A 12,638-nucleotide genomic window follows, 5' to 3' on the forward strand; every position below is an offset into this window, starting at 1 on the left:
TCATAAGGTCCTTTTGCAATTCTTTACAATCAGCTCCCACCTTTATTGCCCCATGTAACTCAGCAGCTGCAGCAAGCTGTCACCCACTTACCCATCCTTCTCCACATTGTCTAACCACATGTTGAGCAGCATGAACTCCAGCACAGGTCACCGAGTTTCACGCTCTCTGAGAAAGCTGAGTAATTTTCCTACTATTTTCTATGCTTTGATCAATGTTGTATCCATGTAAGGACTTGCCCTCATGTCTCAAAACTTCTTAGCTTCCTTTAAGACATGATTAGAAACCTTGTTGAATGCCTTTTTGAAACCAAAATAGGTTATATTAGAAGGGTCTCCCTTATCCACACACCTGTTGATTCTTTCAAAGGACTTCAAAGAAAGTGACTTTCTCTTGCACCTATATCAATGAAAATCTTCCTTGGGAGCTTAAACTCATTCTTGCCACTGTAATTTCTCTTTGATCTTAGTGTGCTTTTGTCCAGAAGTTCAAAAGTATTCTGAAAATTTGGAAAAACTGACTCCGGACAACTCAGGGAATTGGAGAAATGGATTCTTGTTCTCGTGCTGTCTTTGTCATGTTACAGTACTGTGCTCGAGGGTGAATGGCATGATGCTGTCAAGATTCTGCAGTGGAGTACCTTGGGATAAGAAAAACAGTGAGCCATTAGGACAAATCTGTTCTTGAGGTTTGAATTAAAGAGAGACAGTTAGCAAGTGATAGACCAATTTGTGAGAGACTTTTGTCACCTGGTGATGCTTCTGAGGAACTTTCATGAACAGGAAAGCTGGACATAATAAAAGAGACAGCCCCACCAGGCTGTGGACTAGAGGCAGAGAGAACCTGGTTTGCACAGTGCTCTTGCTCCTTGGACTCTGAAAAACTTCTGTTCAACAAGGGACTCTGGACTAAACCAGAATCCAGAATACTTCTGAGTAAAGAGCCATTTATTTTAAACTCCCCTGCAAGGCTCTGTAGACATGTGTCATGTCCCAAAAAGATGAATATATAAACCTGGTCACCTCTCTACTTGAAACAAGTGTATATTGAAATGAGTAGTTTCAGTACAGATGCCTCTGTCATGTTGTCTGGGCATCAAGTGAGCACTGGCAGTTGGTATTTTACATATATTGACTGTACAGGGATCACATGCAAATAAGGATATGTACATATACATAGTTTACACCCAGGAAGATGTAAATCTATTTTTATATGAATAGACATGTATAAAGATGTGTATATATTCTAACTGTAAAAGGAAATGTTCATAAATACTGAGGACATTCTAATAGTGATAGTTCATGTGCTATGATCTCTATTAAACTCTGTATACAGGGATCCTTGCCCTGTTTCTTCCTGATAACTTCATTTTATACATGAAAAGCTTGTGTAAGCAGCCTTTTCAGGTATCACCTGACTGGCAACTTATGCTGAAATTATCATCTGTGATTACTCCTAAATCTGTCTCCGAATCACTGCTTGCCAAGACAGCCTTCATATCTGTCTCTGGCATTGTGTAAGTTGGTATCTAGCTACCTGCCAGTGGATGTCGTGGGACTGTGATCAGGCAAGTCAGGTTTGCATAACAATAACCTTTCTTTGTCCCTCTTTATTATCCCTCAATTTACATGTCTTCCACAGACTCTATCAACAGGAGTTTTATGTCATTATCTAGGTCACTATTAAACAAATTTTGGCACCGAGATCCCAGTCCTTTGGCACCGCAGTTAAATATGGTCTTGCTCATTGGTGAATCCCAATGAACAGTATTTTGAGATCAATGAAAGAACCATTTTTTAATCCACATAGCTAATTACCTGGAAGTTACATATTGCTTGAGTTTTTAAAACCAAATGCAGTGTTGTACTAATGTCTTGCGGGAAGTAACATCGCATTGTGATGGTTTTCTTTATGCAACAGACCTGGAAAAGTAAAATAACAAATTAAAAAGACAACAGCCCTATTTCATTACCCTTGTTACTACCAGCCAGCAAACTGCTCTGGACTCCAAGGTTAAGGGCAATCTCCTCTGCTTGGAATCTCCTTCTCCCTTTAACTTTGAGCAGGACCTGGTGCTGCTAAATCTGGTTTCTACTGCAATTCCTAATGATGAAAGGAAATGTCTTTAGGTAAGGAGCATGCTGGGCATATTTGGCTGGAGAAAACACAGCCCCAGAGAAGTAGAATCTGTGCATTAGCTAGGCAAAGTCACAGAACCAGGGACCATTGCCCTGGGCACTGCTCTGCAGGGCACAGACCAGACCTAGCAGCTCACCTATCCCTGGGCAAACATGCATGTTGGACTGAACTTCCCAAGCCACAGGACCTCCTGCCGAGCTGCAATGGTGATCCAGGGCCATGGGCTAGGGGAGAGGGGAGGTTCCAGCTGAGGCAGGTCAGGGTGCTTGGAGCCACTTGGAGCCCAGACAGAACTGTCAGGCAATCATGCAATTTCCAGCTATATTTGTGAGAAATTAAAACCTATGTCATCTGGTGATAAAGAAGGTGGAAAGCAGCTGTGGTGGACCTAAATCTAGTTGTCAATATGTGCCCAACAAACTGCTCCAGCAGCATTTAAACTTTCTGAAATGAACATAAATACAGTGTTTCCCCCTGTTTTGGGGGAAGTCACCACAAAAGAGTGAGCAATGCTGATGAAAGGAAAAGACAATAAAGGAGCAACATTTTTAAGGGAGAGCACTTCTTCTTAAGATACACATGGTCCAGCACAAGCCAGTGATAACCAGTGGGAAGGGCAGCTAGCCCCCAGCCCCTGTTCTGACAGTGGTACTCATAAACATGTGAGGGCCCTGGCAGTTTTCTGCCAGTATTGATTTTCTAAAGATAACACACACATGACCACAGAAGAATGAGGCTGGGATCTGCTTGCCTTTTAAGGAAAGCCACTGATGCCATTATCCAAGCCTAAGAATTTTGTGTGAAGTGGATCCAGAGTTCTGAGGTGTTGGGATGCTGTGAGCAGCGGGATGGGATAGTCACTGTCAGTAACAGGACCACCAACAGGCAAGGAGTGACCCATGCTGGGCATTCCTACAGAGCATGTATGCACAATGGTCTGGAGAAGAAAGTCCCAGCCTTTCCCAAGCCTGTAAGTGCCAGAGAGAGCAGGTCTGTGAAGAGAGGATCTCAAAGACTGTACTGCTTCAGCTAGGACCTGACAAGACACAGTGGCTCAACAGACCTCTCTGGAAGAGGAGCCTATGCGTGTTTAGAGTAGCTCAAATGTAAATGTGTGCTGTATTTTGGGATTACCTATAGTGCATCAGAGAAAATCCACCATAATACACTTCCCAGAGCCTGCCCTGGTTGCCTCCCTGGGTTTCTCCAGCTCTGCTTGCTCAGTCAGAGACAGGAGGCTTCATTTTCTGCAGCCTCCATTCCCTGGGGCCCATGAGATCCCCATGGGGGTAACAGAGGCCTCTGCCTGGGGTAGTGTCCACCTGTGCAGTCCAGTCACTGAGATGTAGCAACCTCGTGATCTCATTCCTACTCATCTACTCACTGATGGAGCTGCCACAAGTCCTCCCAACCTCCAGGGCCAGTGGTCCTGGGCAGTAGCATCCAAATCTGGGGTCAGAGAGGCCAATATGGTGTTAGTGTCTCCAGAGTGAACCTATGGCTGATGACAGGATGAAATTTAATTGGCTGAGTTAGACAGAACCCAGGTCTGGATCAGAGAAGTTTAATGTGAAGGAGGTGAGGAATAAGCAAGGTCAGCAAATCAACCAAGAGTGAAGAGCATACGCTCCTCAAATGCCCAGCACGCACCTTTGAAAACAAGAAAGGGTCATGAAGTGCATTTTCCTCTTCCACGTTGCTCCCACTTGGTTCAGTGGGAGCAGGGATGGGCAATCTCCACTTGGAGTGCAATGAGCTTCCCAGCAGGCTGAGCCGACTATGAGAGGTTTGTTTGTGTTTTAGAACAGAATCCCAGATCAGCATAGCTGCAAGCTGGGAAGAGCAAAGTCATACAGACCAAGGGAGTCTGTAGGGATCTGGCTGCTCTGAGGACACTGGATCCCTCTGTCTGTATCTAAAAAACACCAGGGGGACAAACACTGCTGTTAAGCTTTCCTGTATAGCTTTCACTGGTGTCCTTTCAGCTTCTAAAATCTAGTCTGTAACTTAGTAAAAAGCACTCTGACTTTACTATCACACCTGTCCAAGTGGAGGTGGGGGGAAAGGAAATGAACAGGAGCCAGGTGTGCTTTGAGCACACTGCTCTCCTGGAGAGGCCAAGCTGCAGCCAGCTGCGTGGCAAGGCCATCCTGAGCCCTGCAGCAAGTCCTCTCCATCAGCAGTTGCTGCCCAAACGCTGGTCTCAGGAGGCACCTCTGTCCCTGCAACCCAGCAACCCCTGGAGCAACTCCACCCAGCAGAGTCCAAAAGGGGAGTGAGCGGACTCAGGCCAAAACTACATCAGGCAGCATAAGACTTCTGGTCAAAACTACTGCACCTGCCTTGTGTCTGTGTAGGGTTTATTTCCCTTTGGGACACATGTGCCCTCTCAGGATAGGGTGTGAGGTTTTTCTCTCCTGTTGGTGCAGACTCCAGCAGGACAGGGCACCTCTGGGCAATGGGCAGGTGTGGCAGAGCCTGTGGCCCATGGGAGATGCACTGTACTCCTGCCTTGTTTGTTGGCACTTCCTTCTGAATTAAATCCTCTCCAGTGGACTCAGCATCAGCTTGGTGCTGGTCAGGAAAGGGCAGCAGGCAACACCAAAAAGGAAGAATTACTCTGGAAGAATTAAGGGTTCTCTGATGTCTTTCTCTGCTGGGTGAATAACACACCATGCAGCCACAGTGTTTGTAAGTAGACTCTTATCTGTATTTTTAGCAACTGATCTATGAGATCATTTTACTATTTTCAGTTGTTTGTGACTTGGAACTTTTTTGCTGGGAACATGTTGAGTGGGAAAGAGCACATACTCTGAGCTTCCAGTGAGGGGCTGAGTGGACCCTACATACCCAGTGAGTGATACTCATTTTCTGAGCCTTCCCGGAGTGTCATCAACCCAAGGCATCACCCAGAGTTTGGGAAATGTCCTCTAGTGTTTTTCCAAGATACAGGAGAATCAGTATGTACCTCAGAAAAATCCAGCCAGTCTTCATTAAACTGACCAATCACTTTCATAAGCAGGCTGCCTGTGTAAGCCTGGGTGGCATCTCCCAAGTCCCATTCACAAGCAAACCACATCTTGTTTAAAGCAGAAGATACAATTCCAGCATGTGCCTTTTGGTGACTTGGTAATTTCAGCACTAAGAGTCTCACAGTGCATCACACATATATTCTAGGTCTTACACTTCCCAGCATCCACACAGGGCTGGCTACAAACACCTACAACTGGCAGCTGAGCACCATTAGCAGCCCCTGCCCTCAAAAGGGGCAGCTTGATCATCTCCCTCTTGCTTGCCCCTGCCCTCCCTACCCTGTGGCATTAGTGTGCCTTGTCTCAAAGTACAAAGAGATACCCTGATCCTGAGTGCTGCTGTTCATAAATTAATAAGTATGCAATAATTAATTGACTGAGAGATAAGACACTGCTATAGTTGTACATCAAGCTTGCGGGATTCCCCCAATGCTGCCCAGTCTGTGCTAAAACTGTGGATTCCTTCACCTACACCAGAACTTTAACATGCATTAAACAGAGACAACATCTTGCCACCAGGGCAAGGATGAGAAGAGAGGAGTTATGTACGTGGTGTGGCTCCACCAGTGCAGGAGCTGGAACGTAGGGCCCCCAGCCACAGCTTGACACGTTTCTGCCTGACACCTTAGGCATAGCCTTAGACCCTTGCCCCACATTACAAATTTGTTTCCCATTGTAGATGTGATTTCTTGGTAGCAGAATCCTCCTGGCATCATATCCCACCAGCCTGAGTCCATTGTAGTATCTCTTTCCTCCCCAGGAGGCAACATATGAACATGCACCGGGCACTCCCAGGCTCTCTGATGGCACAAATAATCTTCCACTTCAAAGGGCATTATAACAAGGAGCTTACCCTCCTTCCCCAGCAAACCTACACCATGTCAACACCCCTCCAACAGTCTCTGCAGCAATTGCCAGCAGGGTGCCAGTAGCACCACAGTCCCCTGTGCACGGTGTCCTCCACAGCCACATCAGTGTCTCGCAGCCAGACGCTGGGACTTGGCTCACGCCCCAGTCCTGCTGACCTTTAAGACCTTGGAGGAGCAGCAGGGTTTCCAACCAGGATGAAATTCTGACTCTGGAAAACAGAGGGTAAATCTTGGGGCATAAGTGCTTGGTTTCACCTGAACAGACCCCCAAGTTCAAGGTAATTTTTGGACTTTGGCATGTGGAGTGCTTTGGCAGGGCTGCCACAAGCAAGGCCCAGCCACTGACCCAAAAAGCCATGGGAGCCACAGCACCCGGGAGCCCCTGACAGCCTGACGGTCACAGCTGGTGTCTGAGAGCCAGTGAGGAACAGATGTCTCAGCCTTGGACTTCAGGGTTTCCACAGCTTCAGGGTCACCAGCTCAGCCACAGAAGATTCAAACTATTTTATGAAATTTTCTATAGTACTTATGGAAGTACGAATTGGCAATTTTAGTACTAAAAGGAGACTGTTTATTTTTATTTCCTTTTGAGTTAGAAAAGGAAAGTGAAAAAAAGTATAACCTTGCTTTCTACAAGAAAACAAACTGACCTTTGAGTATTATGAAAGCCTTTATACAATAATTTGGGCAAAGAGAACTGGAATTTCTTCTGTGAAGCAGTTTTTTCCTTAAAGAATGCCAGTTTACTAAAATGCCAGTTTGCTAAAACCAAAACAGCTTGCAGAAAGGCTTGGTTTTAGTGAATCTGCCCATTTGATAGCTAGTTAGAAAATTTCTGAACTGCTGAAATGCTAGATTTGTCAGCACAACACTTCAAATATGAAGTATATTTACAACTGGGGTTAAAAAAATAGAATTAAAATTTTAAAAGTAGAAAAATATAATAATAAAATAAAATTTACATTTAACTAAAAAGGAAATATTTTTGCATTATTTAAAATTAAAATATTTAAACTGACCTAATCCAAAACACTTTTTGATCATAAGTTCATGACAGCTTTGAAATTTGGATTTCTGGGCTGGGGGCTGAGGTTCATGCCTGTGCTCCCTTGCTCCCCAACCTTGTTCAATGGCATTCCTTTCTTTTACAGACACCTCCTCCAAAATGGGCTCAAGTCACTCCCTGACCCATGGATGTGACCATGACCATGCAAAACATAAGCTTTGCATATGGGCAGGCTAGAATGCAACGGTTACCTCTTCTAAATTGCTGCACACAAAATAAATATATATAGTACCCTGATGCAAAAGTTTCTGTCTGAAATCAGGAAGCCCTTGTGGCCCCATGGCTGTTTTCCCCAGTGAGTGGAAAGTGGGACTCAGCCACTGCCCGTCTCCTGAGACTGCACAAGGACAGGGTGGGCTGGCGCCGTGGTGGGCTGTGCTTGTTTGTGCTTGTTTTACTCATCTGCCCCTGTTTGATGGGTTTGGTTTCAGTTTTCAGAATCGCACATGTTCAGAGCAACAGGTGAAGCATTTCTGGCTCTCTCCCTCTGCACCAAAGGCAGTGCAAGGCCACTAATGAAAAGAAAAACAAACATTTAACTAAAGGCACATGTTGGTCTTGCTAACCAACACTTACTAACCTTAGAGGGCTTATTACCGTTTTGCTGTTGTTTTTTTTTTTTAAATAATAAATTCTGGGCTGGAACTACTGTGAGACATGCTTAGACCAAGATAAAGATCCAGTCAAGATCCTGACCTCTGTTGAAGGCATTATTATCCAGGAAACATATTGGGAATAACTGATGGGTGTGGAAAGCCAAAGGAAATAATTAAAAATGGGTGTGTGAACTGGGGTTTTTTTCCCCTGGTTTGTTGGTTGGGTTTTTTACCCCTGCTTTCCACACCATTCATTCTAATTTCAGCAAAAGTGGAGGGTTTAAGGTCAAAACAAAATAGAAGATTTTATCCTGCAGTGACACTGTCCAGAGCCTGCACTGGCAAGGTACTAATGCACTTCCTTTCTGTTGAAGGGATGTTGTCCTTGGCCGTAAGCCCCGTGGCACACCAAAGGCACCAAAATACAGCTCATCACAGATATTTTTCATTGTGGCTTAGGGCCAAAAAGGGCAACAATAATACTTATATTTGCAGAGTATGTTTCATAATCCACTGAGGTTGCAAACAAGCGGATTGTGTGCAGCTGTGCCATTCTCATTCAGCTTCCAAAGTACCAAATTAATGTGCTGGTTTGTGGTTATTACAGAAGACACCAAGTGGCCTTGTGTTTCCCTCTCCTTTCTTGATAGTGCATCCTGCTGTGAGTTCTCCTGAGAGCTGCTACTGTTGGCTGTTGTCCTCCCTGGGGTGAAACATCATTTTAATACCAAGCAGTGCATAATCAGTGCAAACCTGCCCTTGCTCAGGTCCCCAGATGGAACAAGAGATGTATTTGTTTGAAACCAAGAAAGACAAAACTGTTCCTTCTCTTGGTTGATCATCCTCAAACTGCTTTCCTGGGCAGCTTGGCATGAGGCTCCTTCATCTGAAATTAAAGTCTGCTTTCCAAAAAATCACCCATTACTTATTTTTTTCCTCCTTACTACTTAGCCTAACGTTGTCCTGAATAGCCAGAAATAAAGTGACATTGTGGGGTTTTTAAGTTTACAGAGTTATGTGTGATTAATAATAAATAATCAAAAACATTACGATTAAACACTTCTACTAAACATAATTGAGAGAGAAAGAAGTCTGAAGACATTTCTACATCTGAAACAGGTAATTCAAGGGTCATAAAAACTCACTGCTATAAAAAACATGTGTCTAGAGCTTTTGGAGTAAATCCAGTGCAAGCCCAAAGAGCATCAACCAGGAATGCCTTTTAAAATATTTAATTAATCAATCATTGGATCATGAGATTCCTAACTCTCTTCCAGAGGGCATTTTACCTGGTAATTGATTTATCTATGCACTGAGCTCACACCAAGCCCAGTGTGCTCCTCCTTCTGGGGGTTCTGCTGGTGGACACTCAGCAATGGATTCCACAGACTCCGGTACTCTCCAGTACTCTCCGGTACTCTCTGGCTCAGCACCCAGAGAGTGCTCAGAGACACATCCAGAACCAAAGTGCTCCAACAGCCAGATCAGGCTGGGCCTGTACCTGCAGCCAGGGCTTCAGGGATGGCTGGGGATCCACAGTAGAAAAAGAGGGATGTGTTCTCCCACCACAGTGGAAGACTGTTTGTCCTCCTCAAAGGACAACAAAATAAAATGATCCCCACCATTGTGGACAGACACGTGTCTGTCCTGCAAGTCTTCAAAGGTGCAAAGACCTCATGTTCAGCGATGGGCTCGCTCTCAGGCTGGCATTGATTCCTGGAGGCTGGGACCTGCAGGAGTAATCCCACACACACAACAGCACATACATGTATTTTGACATATGGATGACAACTGAATGCCCTCACAGCTGAGTGTGTTGGGGCTAGGATGCTGCTCTGACCTGGCACTATGCAATGGGATTGTGAACTGTGGGAGAAGCCAGTATCAATCTTAGTATTTGCAGCACCAGTCTCAGTTACATGAAGGGTCGTCTCATTCTGTGAGCACTTTCCCCACGTCTCATTGTCCAAGCAAGTTTTTTGGCTCCTTCCTCACTCCTGTGGCACTTGTGGGAGGGAGATTAGGGAATGGTATTTGCCTCCCCTTGTGTTCCCAGGCTGGGTAACTCCTCCCCAGCTGGCAGGGAGACTGCCATCACCATCCTCACCATGGGGTTCCCTGGAGACCACGTGACAGCACAAACAATTGAACAGCAACTGGACAAGACAGTCCTTGTGTTGGGCACATCACCATGTCATTTGCCAGCACTGCTGCAGTGTGACTACTGATCTCTCACTGATTGCAATTTTTTAGTGAGAGTAGGTGGATTCTAAAGCCCCAGAGGAGTGAATTCAGGCACGGGAAGGTCAATGTGGGGCTCAGTCTTGCTGGGCAACTTCATACTGCTGAGGCTAAGCTGAATTTACTAGTGGCTAGTGAGATGTGCCTCTGCTCCAGGAGACACATGTCCATCAGCCCAGGCAGTCTCTGGCTGCTATGACCTACCTGTCTGCAAGGGGATACAGGTAAATTTTCCATGCCTGGCCACTTCTTGTGGTGTCAGTCACCCAGGGGGATTTCAGGACGCTCTCAGTGCTGGGAGGGTGCTACCATGACAAGTATTCCTGGAAAACAAGCCAGCACAGGTTGGTCACTGCCCATAAATCCAAGGACACTGGCATGTATGGGCTTAACATGGGAGGGTACATATGGCTGAGAGGGAATCAAGCAAACGAGGAGATACCGTGTAGACAAAGAGGAACAAATAGGACTTTTTTTTTTCCAAGGAAAAGCCTACTTTTTAAACAAAAATAGGAAACCCTGGAGGAGTTTGGGTGCTGCTGCTCTTTCACCCTCTGCTTGCATGAGCAAGGCAGGGAACTGCATAGTAGCTGCCAAACAAACCCAGGGAGTGTGAGTCCAAAGCACGTGGCAGCTACAGTTGGCACAACCTCAGCCCCCAGGCTTTGTCCTCCTGAACTCCCCCAGGGTGGCTGTGCCTGACTCTGATCTCATATAAATCACTTATCAGACATAGGTCACATCGAGTCACATTAGTGCCATCTGTACCTCATTACTCAGTCTCTCATTTCACAAGAATTCCCTAACTTTTTGGTGCAGGTCCCCTTTTCCACACATTTTAAAGAAGATGAATTAACCTGAGTCTGTTAATATGTAAACCAAGTTGAAACATTTGCTGGTAAAACATAGAGCTCAGGTTGATAATGACAACTGGAAACGTTGCTAGAGCAAAATGTAGCATCTAGAAACAGAACAGCTGGGAATGCATTCAAGACTATTGAGCTGGTTTGATGGGCAGCATTGATTTTCCTCTGCAGCCAATTGCTGCCACACAACTTCTCAAATACTCCCTGCTCCCACTTTGTTCCAAATTTAAAAACTGCCTGCAGTGCTGGGGAGAGGGTTGATGAAACAATAGCTCTTTTTGTCTTTTCTTGGCAACATGGGGAGAGTAAATTGCAAGGGAAAAAAAGAAACAAATAAACACGGATCTGCCAAGACAAGGTTTGTTCTCTTTGCAGGTGGGCTGAGCCAAGCACGCAGCATCATTCTGAGAGGAATCAGGTCTGCAGTGAAAATTACAACTCTGGTGTCAGGAAATCCTACATTTTGCCACATGAAATGACCAGAGGAGATTTTTTGGTCACCAAAGACTATTAGCCACTTCCCTAAAGATAACACAGGAGTTATGAGTGCAAGTGGTTGCCCTCAAGTGACAGGACTATATAAATCTCTGTCTCAAGGGCAATAGAAATGGAACTACCTCAAGTGCTTTTGCAAAATCCTTCCTTGTTTTTTACTGGGTACAACCAAGCAGAATTAAATCAATGTTTTTTTCTTACTCAGGGCTGTGCATCTTCTAGATAAAGGAAGACAAATGGACAACAATTCACCTTTGGCAGCTTGTGTAGCTGATGTTCTGTGCCAGGAGCTGGAGAAAACCCATTTCCAGAGTGAGGCAAAGACTCATCTGTGCTGAAATCAGGCCCTATTTTCCTTTCAGCTAGGGAAGATCCAATATCAACATTGCTGTCATAGCAGCTGCACAAGGAAATAAGTGATTTCCTGTCTGAGCATGCTCCATAACTCAGCATTTTATTTTTGTGCTAACCACAACCAGGTGTGTCATCCCAGCCTGTGCCAGGGCACTCTACTTCATTCCCTGCCACTGGAAAGGCATTGGGAAAACATCACGGGGCAAAACACGCCACAAACGCTCACTCAATACTTGTGCCAAATGCCTTCCTCAGAAACATGCTGCCAAGACAGACTTTTCTAGACTTCTGGAGTAGGCAAGAGCTATTCTTGCAGTATATGTCCCTTCCTCCCAGAGCTGTCAACCTTAATCAAGGCGAGAAATCCATTTCTTGTGTCCTGGGTTTGTCTGGGACAGTTTTTTCTTTTATTTAGTAGCTGGTACAGTGCTGTGTTTTGGATTTAGTATGAGAATATGTTGATAACATCCTGATGTCTTAGTTATTGCTCAGCAGTGATGACCCCTAAGCCAAGGACTTTTCAGTGTCTTATGCTCTGCCAGCAAGCAGATGCATAAGAAGCCAAAAGGGAGCATGGCCAGGACAGCTGGTCTGCACTGGCCAAAGGGATATTCATACCACAGAACTTCATACCCAGTATATAAACTGGGGGAAGTTGGCCAGAGAGGGCCAATCACTGTTCAGGCACTGGCTGGACATCAGTCAGTGGGTGGTGAGCAATGGTATTGGCCATGACTTGTTTTTTCTCTTGGATTTCATTCCTTTCACTCTCCCTCTCTTTTCCATTACAATTGTTGTTGTTGTTATTATTTATGTTTTACTTTATTTCAATTATTAAACCGTTCTTATCTTAACTCACAGATTTTTCAGGTTCTCTTCTGCATCTCAGTGGGAGTGCAGAGGGGCTGGTGACCCCCTGGGTGGGTGGGGGGCCCATCTGGGGCTTAATTGCTGCCTGACCTTAAACCGTGACACCTCAGCA

General features: G+C 45.2%; 1 long non-coding RNA gene across 1 annotated transcript; it reads right to left on the reverse strand.

Moving 5' to 3' along the window:
• Positions 1 to 591: 591 nt before the first annotated feature.
• LOC139669636 (uncharacterized) lies at positions 592 to 10,170 on the reverse strand. The gene is made up of 3 exons (XR_011697292.1): positions 10,146 to 10,170; positions 1,816 to 1,920; positions 592 to 638 (listed from the first exon to the last, which is right to left on the reverse strand). It is a non-coding gene; the product is annotated as an uncharacterized lncRNA (long non-coding RNA).
• Positions 10,171 to 12,638: the final 2,468 nt, after the last annotated feature.

Source organism: Pithys albifrons, chromosome 3, assembly GCF_047495875.1.
Source record: "Pithys albifrons albifrons isolate INPA30051 chromosome 3, PitAlb_v1, whole genome shotgun sequence".
NCBI classification, from domain to species: domain Eukaryota; kingdom Metazoa; phylum Chordata; class Aves; order Passeriformes; family Thamnophilidae; genus Pithys; species Pithys albifrons.